This window comes from Artibeus jamaicensis, unplaced genomic scaffold (assembly GCF_021234435.1).
Source record: "Artibeus jamaicensis isolate MK-2021 breed Jamaican fruit bat unplaced genomic scaffold, CSHL_Jam_final contig_465, whole genome shotgun sequence".
NCBI classification, from domain to species: domain Eukaryota; kingdom Metazoa; phylum Chordata; class Mammalia; order Chiroptera; family Phyllostomidae; genus Artibeus; species Artibeus jamaicensis.
Genome location: NW_026521843.1, coordinates 39,874,704 through 39,886,786, shown reverse-complemented (window position 1 = coordinate 39,886,786; position 12,083 = coordinate 39,874,704). Strand labels below are relative to the sequence as shown.

The window sequence follows — 12,083 nt, the reverse complement described above, 5'->3', positions numbered from 1 at the left end:
ACCATCTGGATCTAATCCCTTGGCAGACTTTTCCAATTTCTTCCACAGCATTTGTTTGTTCAAATTTTCTACTTTTTTGGGATACAACTCTGGTAATCTGCATATTAGGAAATTATCTATTTTGTAGAATTTTTTTGTGGTATGCTACATTAAATTTTTTTATGAGTATAAGTATTTTATGTCAGTGGATTATATACTTTTTTACTCCTAGTCGTGAATAGTTATATTTTATTTATTAATTTTTTAAAAGATTTTTAAATTTACCTTTAGAGGGGAAGGAGAAAGGGAGAAAAACATCAATGTATAGTTGCCTTTCATGCATCCCCTGCTGGGAACTGGTCCGCAGGGAACCAGCCTGCAACCCAGGCATGTGCCCTGACTGAGAATCGAACCGCGATCTTCTGATTCGCAGGCCAGTGCTCAATCCACTGAGCTATGCTCAATCCACTGAGCTACACCAGCCAGGGCTATTTTATTTTTTTAGATATATTTATAAATGCAACTTTTTAAAATACATAAATTTGTTTTCCTTTTTAAAATTATTTCTTTTTACCTTTTAAAAAATTTGATTTGAAATTTTAGTTATTTTTATCCTCTTAAAATTCCTGATGAAAATATTTAAGGACACATAGTTGCCCCCTGACTATAGATTAGAGGAAGCAGAATTAAGATGGTGGTGGATGAGGTGGAAGCTACAGATTTGAGAGCATCTCAGAAGCTTGTATATGCAGTTTTCTGTATAGTTCTGAACTGTACTGTTTTCCGCTCTTTAACCAAAATTATTTATGAGTTAATTTTAAAAATTTCAAAGAGCTGAGTGTATATTTTGGGGGAGGTTGTCACTTTTGTTAATATTTCTATGTCTGTTTTATGGTGAACAGAGAGTGTGAACAGAGAATGTGCTTTAAACAATTTCCATGTTTCTTTCTTTTTTTTAAAAAAAAATTAAGTTTTATTTATTTATTTTTAGAGAGAAGGAAAAGGAGGAAGAAAGAGAGGGAGAGAAACATCAATGTGTGGTTGCCTCTCACACAGCTTCCCCACTGGGGACCTGGCCCACAATCCAGGTATGTGCCCTGACTGGGAATCAAACCAGTGACCATTTGGTTCCCAGCCTATGCTCAATCCCCTGAGCTACACCAGCCAGGGCCCATTTTTCTTTATTAAAACTATTTTAAGTATATTTTATTGATTATCCTATTACAGTTGTCCCATTTTTTTCTTCCTCTTTGTCCACCTCCATCCTGTAGCCCCTTTCCCTCCAGCATCCCTGACCTTACTTAGTTCATGCCCATGGTTGTTCATGTAAGTGCTTTGGCTTCTCCATTTCCTATGTTATTCTTAACTTCCCCCTGTGCCTACTAATTATGTTTCTTATTCTCTGTACCTTTTCTCCCATTCTTTTCTCCCCCCTCCTTGCTGGTAACCCTCCATGTGATCTCCATTTCTGTGATTCTGTTCCTGTTCTAGTTGTTTGCTTAGTTTGTTTTCATTTTTGTTTTTAGGTTCAGTCGTTGATAGTTGTGAGTTTGTTGTCATGTCACTGTTCAGAGTTTTGATTTTCTTTTTCTTAGATAAGTCCCTTTAACATCCCATATAAGGGCTTGGTGATGATGAACTCCTTGAACTTTACCTTATCTGGGAAGCACATTATCTGCCCTTCCATTCTAAATGATAGCTTTGCTGGATAGAGCAATCTTGGATGTAGGTCCTTGCCTTTCATGACTTGGAATACTTCTTCCCATCTCCTTCTTGCCTGTAAGGTCTCTTTTGAGAAATCAGCTGTCTGATGGGAACTCCTTTGTAGGTGACTGTCCCCTTATCTCTTGCTGCTTCTAGAATTCTCTCCTTCATTTTAATCTTGGGTAATGCAATTATGATGTGCCTTGTTGTGTTCCTCCTTGGGTCCACCTTATTTGGGACTCTCCGAGCTTCCTGGATTTCCTGGAAGTCTATTTCCTTTGCCAGATTGGGGAAGTTCTCCTTTGTTATTTGTTCAAATAACTTTTCCACTGTTGCTCTTCCTCTTCCCCTTCTGGCACCCCTATGAATCAGATATTGGAACATTTAAATTTGTCCCAGAGGTTCCTAAGCCTGTCTTCATTTTTTAAAATTCTTGTTTTTCATTCCGTTCTGGTTGAATGTTTGTTTCTTCCTTCTGTTCCAAATTGTTGATTTGTGTCCCAGTTTCCTTCCCTTCACTGTTGGTTCCCTATGTATCTTTCTTTATTTTACTATGCATAGCCTGTACCTCTTTCTTTCTTTCGCATCCATACTCAGTCATTTCTGTGAACATCCTGATTACCAGTGTTTTAAACTCTGCATCTGATAGGTTGGCCATCTCCTATTGCTTAGTTCTTTTTCTGGAGTTTTGATCTGTTCTTTTATTTGGGCCATATTTTTTTGTCTGGGTGCCCCTATTACATTGTAAGAAATGGAGCCTTAAGTATTCACCAGGGTGGGGCAACCGACTTCCCTGTGTTGTGGCACTGTATGTGGGGGAGAGGTCAGAGAGAAAACAATGCCACTTGCATGGTCTTGACCCCTTTCAGTCACTTCCCCTGCTACCCACAAAGGAATTGTGTTCTTTTGGTGTGGATTCATGGGTGGGTGCATCTGTGTACATTCTGGGGCCCCATGGGTGCCTCTAATGGACTCTTCTGTGGGATAAGGAGTTTCTCCCACTGCTGCAACCCCTACAGGAGCCAGAGGTTTTGAGGCTTTATTTCCCCATGCTGGAACCCTGGGTTGCACGGTCTGTCTTACTCTCCAGTTATTCCTCCCAGTTTATCCGCAGGTGAATGTGGGACCATCCGGTCAACCAGCCACCACCTTCTCAGCCCAATCTGCCAGCTTCCACTTTGATGCACATCCTCTTCACCATGGCTGCTCTGTCTCTGCCCTTTCTGCCAATCTGCATGAATGTTTCTTCTTTAATTTCTTGGTTGTTAGACTTCCATACAGTTCAGTTTTCTATGAGTTCTGGTTGTTTTTTGTTTTTACATTGGTTGTTGTACTTTTGGTTGTGCGAAGAAGCAAAGCATATCTACCTACACTTCCATCTTGGCTGGAAGTTCCATTTTTCTAAATTATTTATAATTTTCTTCATTAAAAGGGTGTTCCACTTTGATACCCCTAATTCACTACAGACATTTTATTATAGTTATGTGTCTACATGTCTATCATTCTATTAACTAATGAACCCTGGGCAACCTTGGTTGTTTCTTTATTTTCTTTGTTGAGAGCAGTGCCTGGTAAACACCAGGCAACAATAAATGTTGGCTGAAATGATCTTGAATGACAGATGGGAGCATAATGTACACTCAATTGGCTAAGGGGGATGAGATTAAAGGTTCCATGTTTAGATGTACCAGTTGATTTTACTGACCCACAGCAAAAGTCCAGGAATAAGGTGATATTTATAAAGCAAGGTGAAGTATGGATTCCATATTGGTAAAAATTTAGTGTTATTTATTGACAGAATTAGAATTAATTCTAACTCTTCTGTGGTGCTACTAGTAAGAGTATACCTAGACCCAAAATTATGAGGAGAAACAGTCTAGATAGTGGAGAACATCTGGTCCTAGAGTTGCACCTAGCCAGATATCAGACCATGGTTTGCTTGGGCAAGTCATATAGGCCCTCAGGTCTCAATTTCCGTGACTGTCAACAGAGGACACTGGACAGGATTATTTCTAGTGATTAAAAAATGGGTCTTTGGCCCTGAATGGTATGCCCACTGGGTTGGGCATTGTCCCACAAACCCAAAGGTTGCCAATTTGATTCCCTGTCAGGGCACATACCTGGGTTATGGGCCATATCCCTGGTTGGGGACATGTGAGAGGCAACTGATCAATGTTTTTCTTGAACATCAATGTTTTTCTCCATCTCTTTCTCCCTCCCTTTCCTTCTTTCAAAAAATAAAATAGACAGAAAAAGTCATTGGTTTGCTTTAAAAAAAGATCTTGGTAAGTGGCAAGAAAAAAAAATAACTCACAACACCAAAAATAAATTTTGTTAAGGGACACAGAGAAGAAACATTTTTATAGTTTAGGATTAATTTTTAAATTTACTTCAATTTCTCTGAAATTGAAGACAGAATTTGTGTCTCTCTGTGTGTATTGTGTGTGTATATGTATATATATATATATATATATATATATATATATATATTCTGCAGAGAGTGTCTGATAGAAATCCTGATGAACTATGGGAGAAGTTTTACTTCCTTTTTCTCCCCGACTTCTTCATCACATTATCTCCTTACCTGTCAGTCAATCAAATATTTATAGAGCAGTTCCCGTGTTGAAGGCATTCTGCTCCCCCAATGAGGAGAAATAAAAAGGGCATGATCCTGTCTCTGACTTTTAGAAGCTTATGGTGTGATTGGGGAGAGAGGCAAAATAAATGTGGAAAGTTAGCAAATAAGATTTCTGGTACATGGAGAATACATTGGCCAGGGGCTGAAGGCTCCCCTTTTCCTTGGTGGGGACACACATTTAACAAGCACAGAGTTACACTTAAATCAAGACAGGAAATTTCTAGCAGTTATACATGGACTGGTTTTCATAGAATTATTTAACACATGGGTCACACTGAAATGTGGAGGCTTTAGCTGTTAGGCTTGTGGGTCCTAGGAATAGAAGTGGCTAATTGATGTACTTGGGCTGGGACCTCATTACTCTGAAGGCTGGGGGTTGAAGTTATGTGCAGCTTATATAAAGCTAAGGCCTGGACACCTACTCTCCTCTTTCAATGTTGGAGCATCAGCAGCAAAACCCTGCTTTCCTGTTTGGGCTTGTGGCTAAGTTGCTGAGAAGCTCCACCCAGGATCTGGGTACCATGCTGCGTGCTTAAGGCCGGGGTCAGGAACCAGATTACTTTGATATAAGAAGCTTGAATTGAGTATCAAGGTCTCCTTAAAACTGCTCTGGATTTTCTGGGTATTTATAGGAGAAAATTTTCATAAAAGATAATTTCACACGCAAAAAAATTTCAGAGCACTCAGGAAGTCAAGCGTCATGGAAGACAAAGAACAAATTCAGCAAATGGATGAACCAATATCCAAGGAGAAGAGATATTAGAACAATTTTTAAAAAGCTTGAAAATGGATAATTTAAATGTCTTCCAAGATAAGGGGGCATAGAAGCAATGAAATATAAACAGAAGGCAATGAAAAAAACAGGTGTTTACAAAAAATTAGAAACATCAGAAATGAACGAAGAGCTACTGGAATACAAAATAAAATGGAGTCTACAGGTGTATCAGTTAACAAATCCTGCAAAATATTAGTAGCTTAAAACAATAAGTATTTATTATCTCACAGTTTCTTTGTGTCAGGAACTCAGGACTGGCTTAGCTAGCGGATTTTAGTTTAGAGTCTCTTTCTATTGTGAAGATGTCAGCCACAGCTGCCGTCATCTGAAGGCCTGACTGGGGCTGGAGGACATGCTTCTACGGTGACTCCCTCAGATGGCAGGTGGCAGATGACCTCTGTTCCTCCACACATGGGCCTCTCTGAAGTGTATCTTGATGTGTCCTCATACCTTGGCAGCTGGCATCCCCTAAAGAAAGTGATTATAGAACAAGGAAGAAGGAGGCCACAGTGCTTTTTGTGACCAAATCTTGGAAGTTACACACTTGTTACTTTCACTATATTCTGTTCATTAGATGAGAATCTTTGAAACTAGCCCTAACTCAAGGGGAGAGGAGTTAGATGCCACCTCACAGAGGAAGGACTAGCAAAGTATTTGCAGGTGTGTTTTAAACCACACAATAGACCAAAGGGCATGTTGCCCACAATAACAAATGAGTTGGGAAAGTGGAAGACTGAGTGAAAGAAGTGTCCCAAAATGAGGCAGAAGAGAAAATGGGATGGAGAGTATGAAAAGAAAGTTAAGAGATCTGGAGGACAGATAAAAAATCTCCAGCGCATAGGGGTCCCAAGAGGAGAAAATAGAAAAGATGCAGAAGCAATATTTGAGGATGTAATAGCTGAGAATTTCCCAAGACTAAAGATAGTATTAATATTTCCCAGATTGGAAATCTTATTAGGGCTGAGCAGTATAACTGGACTTTAGTCAACTCTACAAAGAAGTGACATTGACAAAAGAGTGGTGGAAAAAGTACTTTAGGAAAATGAAGAGATTGCAAGGGTGCTGGAGCAGTCAGAAAACTCTTCATAGGTGGTGGCAGCAAGTCCGGAATATTCTGCTAGGTCTGGTGGAGGGAGTTTGGGGCTAAGAGGGCAAAAAAGGACCAGCTTTATTTTGCAGCCATGATGATTGGTGACCTTGCACCTTTCACTGACCTTCTGCTGACCCCTTAGACAACTTCCTCCCCAACTTTGCCACTATCAAAAAACTGACGAAGATGAGTGAGGCAGCCCTGAGTCCCTGATGCCCAGGAAATATCTGAAGACACTGTGCTTCTTCCTGAGGGAGTGGAGTAAGGCTGCTTCCTGCTCCAGAGCCCTCTCTCCAGTTCTTGGCCTGCAAATATCAAATGCTGCAACCAAATGACATTTTTTCTTCTGCATCAAGGCCCCCACTTGCCACACTCCCATTTATTTTTACCCCCCAAAGCTGTAATTACTAGTCACACTTGGTTCTCCCTGCAGATTCAAGAGACAGGAACAAGTGTTAATTTGAGCGTTTGCAACTAACAAATGCCTTCCCATTGGCACACAAATAACCTGAAAGTTTTGAGAGATGCTGGGCTCCCTTAAAGGGCATGGGGTGAGGGGTGAGGGGTAGAAGGTGGGAGCTGGTACAGTCCAGCTCTATTGCGTTGCCCAGGCCACCAGGATGAGACTTGGAGAAGTGACAGCTTAAAAATGATCATGGCCTCGATGGGAAGTGGCAAGAGACCAGTATCTACCCCCAAACCCAGAGGGGCAAACAGTACTCCTCTTGCATGGGAGTGCATGGGACTTGGCTGGGAAAATCAGTCACTTGAGGAGAGAAAACAATATCAGGAGGGAAAAAAAGTTCCTCTGCCCAGGCAGTGTGATCTGACCCCATGAGAAATTTTTCTTGAGGTAAAACCTTTGCCCTGAGTGTCCTGGTGTCCTGCCTCTGGCTGAAGCTGCCTAGGTGGTCATGTCTATGTAGAGGTCACTATTGTCTGAGGTTCCATAAAGCAGGGCCTAAGGGAGCAAGTTTGGGGGAGAAAAGAACAAATACTGGCAAGGAGACTTCAGAGTCATAAAACCACAACCACTGGATGGCCACACAGCTTTCAAAGGCGGCTCACAGCGCTTCCACCGATCTTTTCTTCCTCCTGTTGCTGTTTGTCCAGTCTGCATCCCTCTGTCCCCCAGCTCCCTGCAGACTGTTTAAAAATTGGTTAAAGGGAAGGTGTCATTTGCTTTCCCACCCCTCAAGGAAAATAAAAAGCTTCCACTATTACCAACAAGGATGGCGATTTATTCGTTTTGATTTCATTTCTAATTTCTGGGAGCACCGAGGGAAAGAAGGCGCCTCCTTTGTCTTCCCTGCCTCTTTGTCCCGTTGTCACTCATTCTGCCTCCTCCATCCCTGGGTCTCATTCGAGGTCTTTCTCCCTGTCTCTCTTTCTCTCTCTGTGTATGTGGGTCTTTCTCTTCAGCTCATTTCTCTGCATAACCAAAGTGTGCCCAGTAGATCAGCGCGCTGTTCAGCACCCTGGGCCAGCCACCATCTCATATCCCACACTGCGTTGCCCACTGGGTTGTATTTTCAACCTCGTTTCAGCACCCCTGGGCGGTGTGCACGCTGACTAACTTGGGTTTTTTCAGCTCTTTGGATGATCTTTTATTTTAGTGGCCCTGGGCAGACCCCAGACGGAGCTCAGCTGCAGACTGAGACCTGACCTCCTTTCACTCGGCGATGTCGAAGGGGCATCTGTGGGAGAGCCGCGTTTTCAGGCCAACAGTTTGGGGACGGTTGAACGTTCCCCAGTGAGTGTGTGTATGTCGGTGTACGCACGCGCACACACACGGTGTTGCAGAGGGGCTTATTTATTCGGGGGATGCTATTTGATGCCTACAAAGTAATTTTAAAGTTTTTTTTTCTTTTTGTCAGAGAAGGAGATTGGGGTTGATTCCAGCTACTGAGGAAAAGACCTTTCCCGAGAGCAGTCAGTGCCCATTATGTGTCACGCTGCAGGTAGAGTGCCCAAAGAGTCAGGGCCCAGCGAAGGGACGGCACCTCCCTGTGAGGCCTAGAAATAGCACAGGGGCGAGGAGGTCGCTGGACAAAAGCTCCGGGATGATTCAGACATAAAGCAGGCTTTTCTATGACTGAGGACTCTGCGAATCTGAACACCAGGGCAAAGCACGACATGTGGCTTAAGTGGAAGTCGGTGGCTTTCTGGGTACTGCAATGGTTGAAGATGAAGGTCGAGTTTTTCAATAAGTTTAAACAGCAGACTAGAAATTTAGGGAGTTATTATTTACACATTGATGGATCTTTTTCAGTGAGTAGGTTGCCAATGTTGGGCTCCTAGGCATTACAGAGATCTGTGGGCAACCTGGGGGAGGAAGGAGAGGCCCGCTGGTCCAGAGGTCGGGGACAAGTTTCTCCAGTGGTCTGAATATTGGAGAGCCCTGGCGTTTCGCCTTTAGACCTGGCCCCAGCACGCAGACTTACAGGCAGCTGAGCTGAGCTTCTTGCCTCATGTAAATATAATAGTAACTCAGAATCATAACATTGAACTCCAGAGATATTTGCATGATCACCTCTTCATTGCCAGCAGGAATCCTCAGAAAAACTGCAAAGCAGGTGAGTCTTGCCTCAGTGCCTTCAGCTTCCGACTGTCCCCTCCCTCCTTGCCCCGCCCCTTGTTTCCTCATTCTCTCTCAGCTGGGGGTCCTGTGCTCCTTCCCTCCTCCCACTAAAAACTCTGCGGAAAACACTGATCTCAGTCCCATCTTAGTTAGCTGGCTGCAGCTCCCATTCTCTTACAAAAGGCTTCATCCTTCATGGAAGGATAGAATGTGCGTTCCACAGGGACAGATAATCACGTCAGTCTCATTCACTGTTGTATCCCCGGGACCTACCACAATGCCTGGCCTATAGTAGATGATCAGTACATTTTACTGAATGAATGAATCAACCAGGTGAATCCAAACGTTGGGCAGCACATAAGACGGCTTTCTCTGTGTGCGTGTGTGTGGGAAGGGTAGATGAGGGGATAGAGAGGCACTGAGACTGCTCTTGCTGACTCTGGAGTTTCCCATACAGGCTTCCACCTCCTCAGCCCCCTGCATGAGGTCAGTCCTACAATAACTGTTTAAAGATGTATTTTTTTTTTTTTTGTCAGGCTCTCTGGGATCCTAAAATCCTCTGCTTTGGTTCCTGGCAAACTTTCCATACTCTTAGGACAAAGATGGTTTCCTTTCCCATTCTCCCAGGCCCCCCAGCTTCATTACGGTGACCTCTACTCGCATCATGGTCAGTGCCTAACATTCATTGGCCCCTGGGGGATAGCAGAGCTGCATATGCAGTGCCCACCTCTGTCCTCACGCAGTCGAAATGGAACAGCGCCTTCCGCATCTCCCTTGCCTGCCTCTCCCTGCACCTCCTTTGATCCGCTTCTGGAGACAGGGTTCAGGCCTGGTGACTTGGCCTTAGAGTCACGCCTGCAAAGGACAATTGCCCAGAGCTGTTCCTCTCTGAGGACTGTGCCTCGTTAAGGTGAGGGATGGAAAGATGACAATGGAATGAAAATATCTCAGGCTGTTTGGAGAGCTATTTTTAATGCGTGCAAGGGATGTGGCATTCCTTGTTTAGACCATCTTCAATTTGCCAGGGAGCTCTGTGAGTGGAAAATGTGAGCCAAAGGCCTAAGGTGGAAAGGGAATATAAACGCAGGGGCCCTTGCAATCTGGAAATTTACCCGCTGTTCCAAGATGCTGGGGTTTGAGTTCTGTGTGTGTTAGAGATGGCTCTTCTTTTATTTCTTGATATTCTCTCTTCCACCTTTCAGCTGGCATGTAAATACCCATCAGCACCCCGGTCTGCAGGACCATCCCAGCCAGCTGTACCATCCACAGCGTGTTGTATACATAATGCAACACCATTAGCTGTAATGCTGCCACACGGCAGAGAGAGCACTGGGAGGTGCTGGGAGGAAGGCAGGAAGCTGCTGATCGGCTAGCTCTTTTTTATATAATCATAAACTCAAACCCACATTTCTCTGAAAGCAAGAAAAATCACCCAACCACCTTTTGATTACACTTTTACACAAATTAATGCCATTTTCCTTTCCAACAGTATTGACTACAGGATTCAATTTGGTCTGGCAGGTGCTTCGTAACGGGAAGCCTGCTAAGAGCAGCTGTGTTAACAGCATCCCTCTTGAGAGAGGATTCTCAGAGGAGGGGGCGAGGAAAGGGGGAGAAGAGGAAGAAGAAGATGAAGAAGAAGAAGAAGAAAAGGAAGGAAAAGAACTTGCACACACAGACGTGTCCCCATGTGCTGCTGCTGTGGCTGCTTGCGTGCGTCTAAGATGGCACCTTGGTGCCCTGCCACATTCGGTCTCCTTGGTACCGAAGCGGCGCTCAGCTTCTTGTCACTGAGTGGATGATGATTATCTGCACCAGGGTCTCAAGGGTGCTCAAGCTTTGCTGGCGATTGGAGCTGAGATGCTTCAGCTGAAGGATTTTAAAAGCTGTACAAGGCCAAAGAACCATTACCAGTCACTTGCTGTGTGATGCCTGTTGAAGAGGGGGCGGGTGTGGGAAGGAGGGGTACTGGGGGGCAGGAGAGGGAAGGCCTGTGATATCTTTATCTCCTCCGCTCTTCTCTTTCCCCACTGCCGCCTCCTACCTCTGTACCTCCCCATGCCTTTTTAGCCACAGTACCCTTGCTGAGGCATGACAAGGTTATGTCAGTGTGGTCTGAGAATCTATTGATCACGGCCATCAAAGATCTTTGCAGGAGTTTAGGGATTTGGTGCTTTGCATAACACCCCACTCATCTCGATTAACTCTTCCTATCCTGGCCTGGGCTCCCTCCACCTCTGAGCTGAGCTGTTGGCAAAACTTGCTAATTTCTGTGACAGCTCCTTTCTGAACCATACTCAGAAGGCTGTCAAAACCATTGTAATTACTCCTATAACAGAGCTCAGGTACATGACCCAGGCAGCAAAGAAGTGGAGGGATTGGACTAGACATAAGGGAAAAGAAAAACACATACAGTACTAACTGCCCCCAACACATGTGCACATACAGATACATGTATTCACTTGCCTTGTCTTCCTCTTGAAGGAAAGGCCCAATGAGCGACAAGGAGCTTGTTGACTGCTTACTCAGGTAATGTTTCTTCTAATCGGTGGAAAAGAAATGCCAGAAAGCATTGAGTCATGCACTTGCATTCTGCGACATGTGAAAATTTTCAAATAGTATTCATTGAGTGTGGATTGGTGAGCCGGCACCATGTTAGGTACTAGGGCTGAGCAGGAGTCAAAAGGGACAAAACTCCCTGTCCCCACAGAGCTGCCAGTCTAGACGCATCGACAGAAACTGCTTGTATTTGGAGTTTGTGAGCAACTGAGACCTCCCTGTGACCAGAGGATGATGGTATCAGTATTTCCCCAAGTGTGATTTGCACAAACACACACAAATATGCACACACTACCATGTAATTATGATAGGTTTAAATAATGCAAGGCCAAGAAGAGACCAGGGACACTTCTCTTTGTGGCCTACAGAAATAGAAGAAACTAAAATGTCCCAATCGCTGGAACCTTGGAGAAAAGTGATTCTAGTTTTTCAGCCCTGAAGGTCCACTGTGTCATGGAAGGCCTTTGCATTAGCCTGACTCTCTCCATTCAAAAGGACAATCTCCAGGTCGTGCCTGGAAAAGTCCAAACACATCTTACAGTAAATGAGAGGGGACATTTCCCTGGAAGGTACTTGGATGGGCAGTGCCTGCAGGTACCTGACCACAGGTGTCCTGGGATAGAATGGGGAGAGTGGGAAAAAATGCAGTAATGGGTACGGTGGTGTGGTCCTGGACAGGAGGCTGAACCAGGATGTGGAGGAAGAGGACAGGGCTTGTGGGCTGGCACGGTGCTGTGCAAAGGCGCTGGGAGCCCTT

At 44.2% G+C, this 12,083-nt stretch overlaps 1 long non-coding RNA gene across 3 annotated transcripts in view; it reads left to right on the top strand.

Moving 5' to 3' along the window:
• The window catches only part of LOC119047964 (uncharacterized), a 381,649-nt gene that overhangs the window by 24,747 nt on the left and 344,819 nt on the right, over positions 1-12,083 (top strand). For 2 of the 3 annotated variants that reach the window (XR_008391958.1, XR_008391956.1), the window contains exon 1: positions 1,000-1,067. The exons of the other annotated variant lie outside the window; for it this stretch is intronic. This is a non-coding gene — a long non-coding RNA (uncharacterized LOC119047964). Of the gene's footprint in view, positions 1-999; positions 1,068-12,083 lie in introns of those variants that run through there. 3 annotated transcript variants of the gene reach the window in all.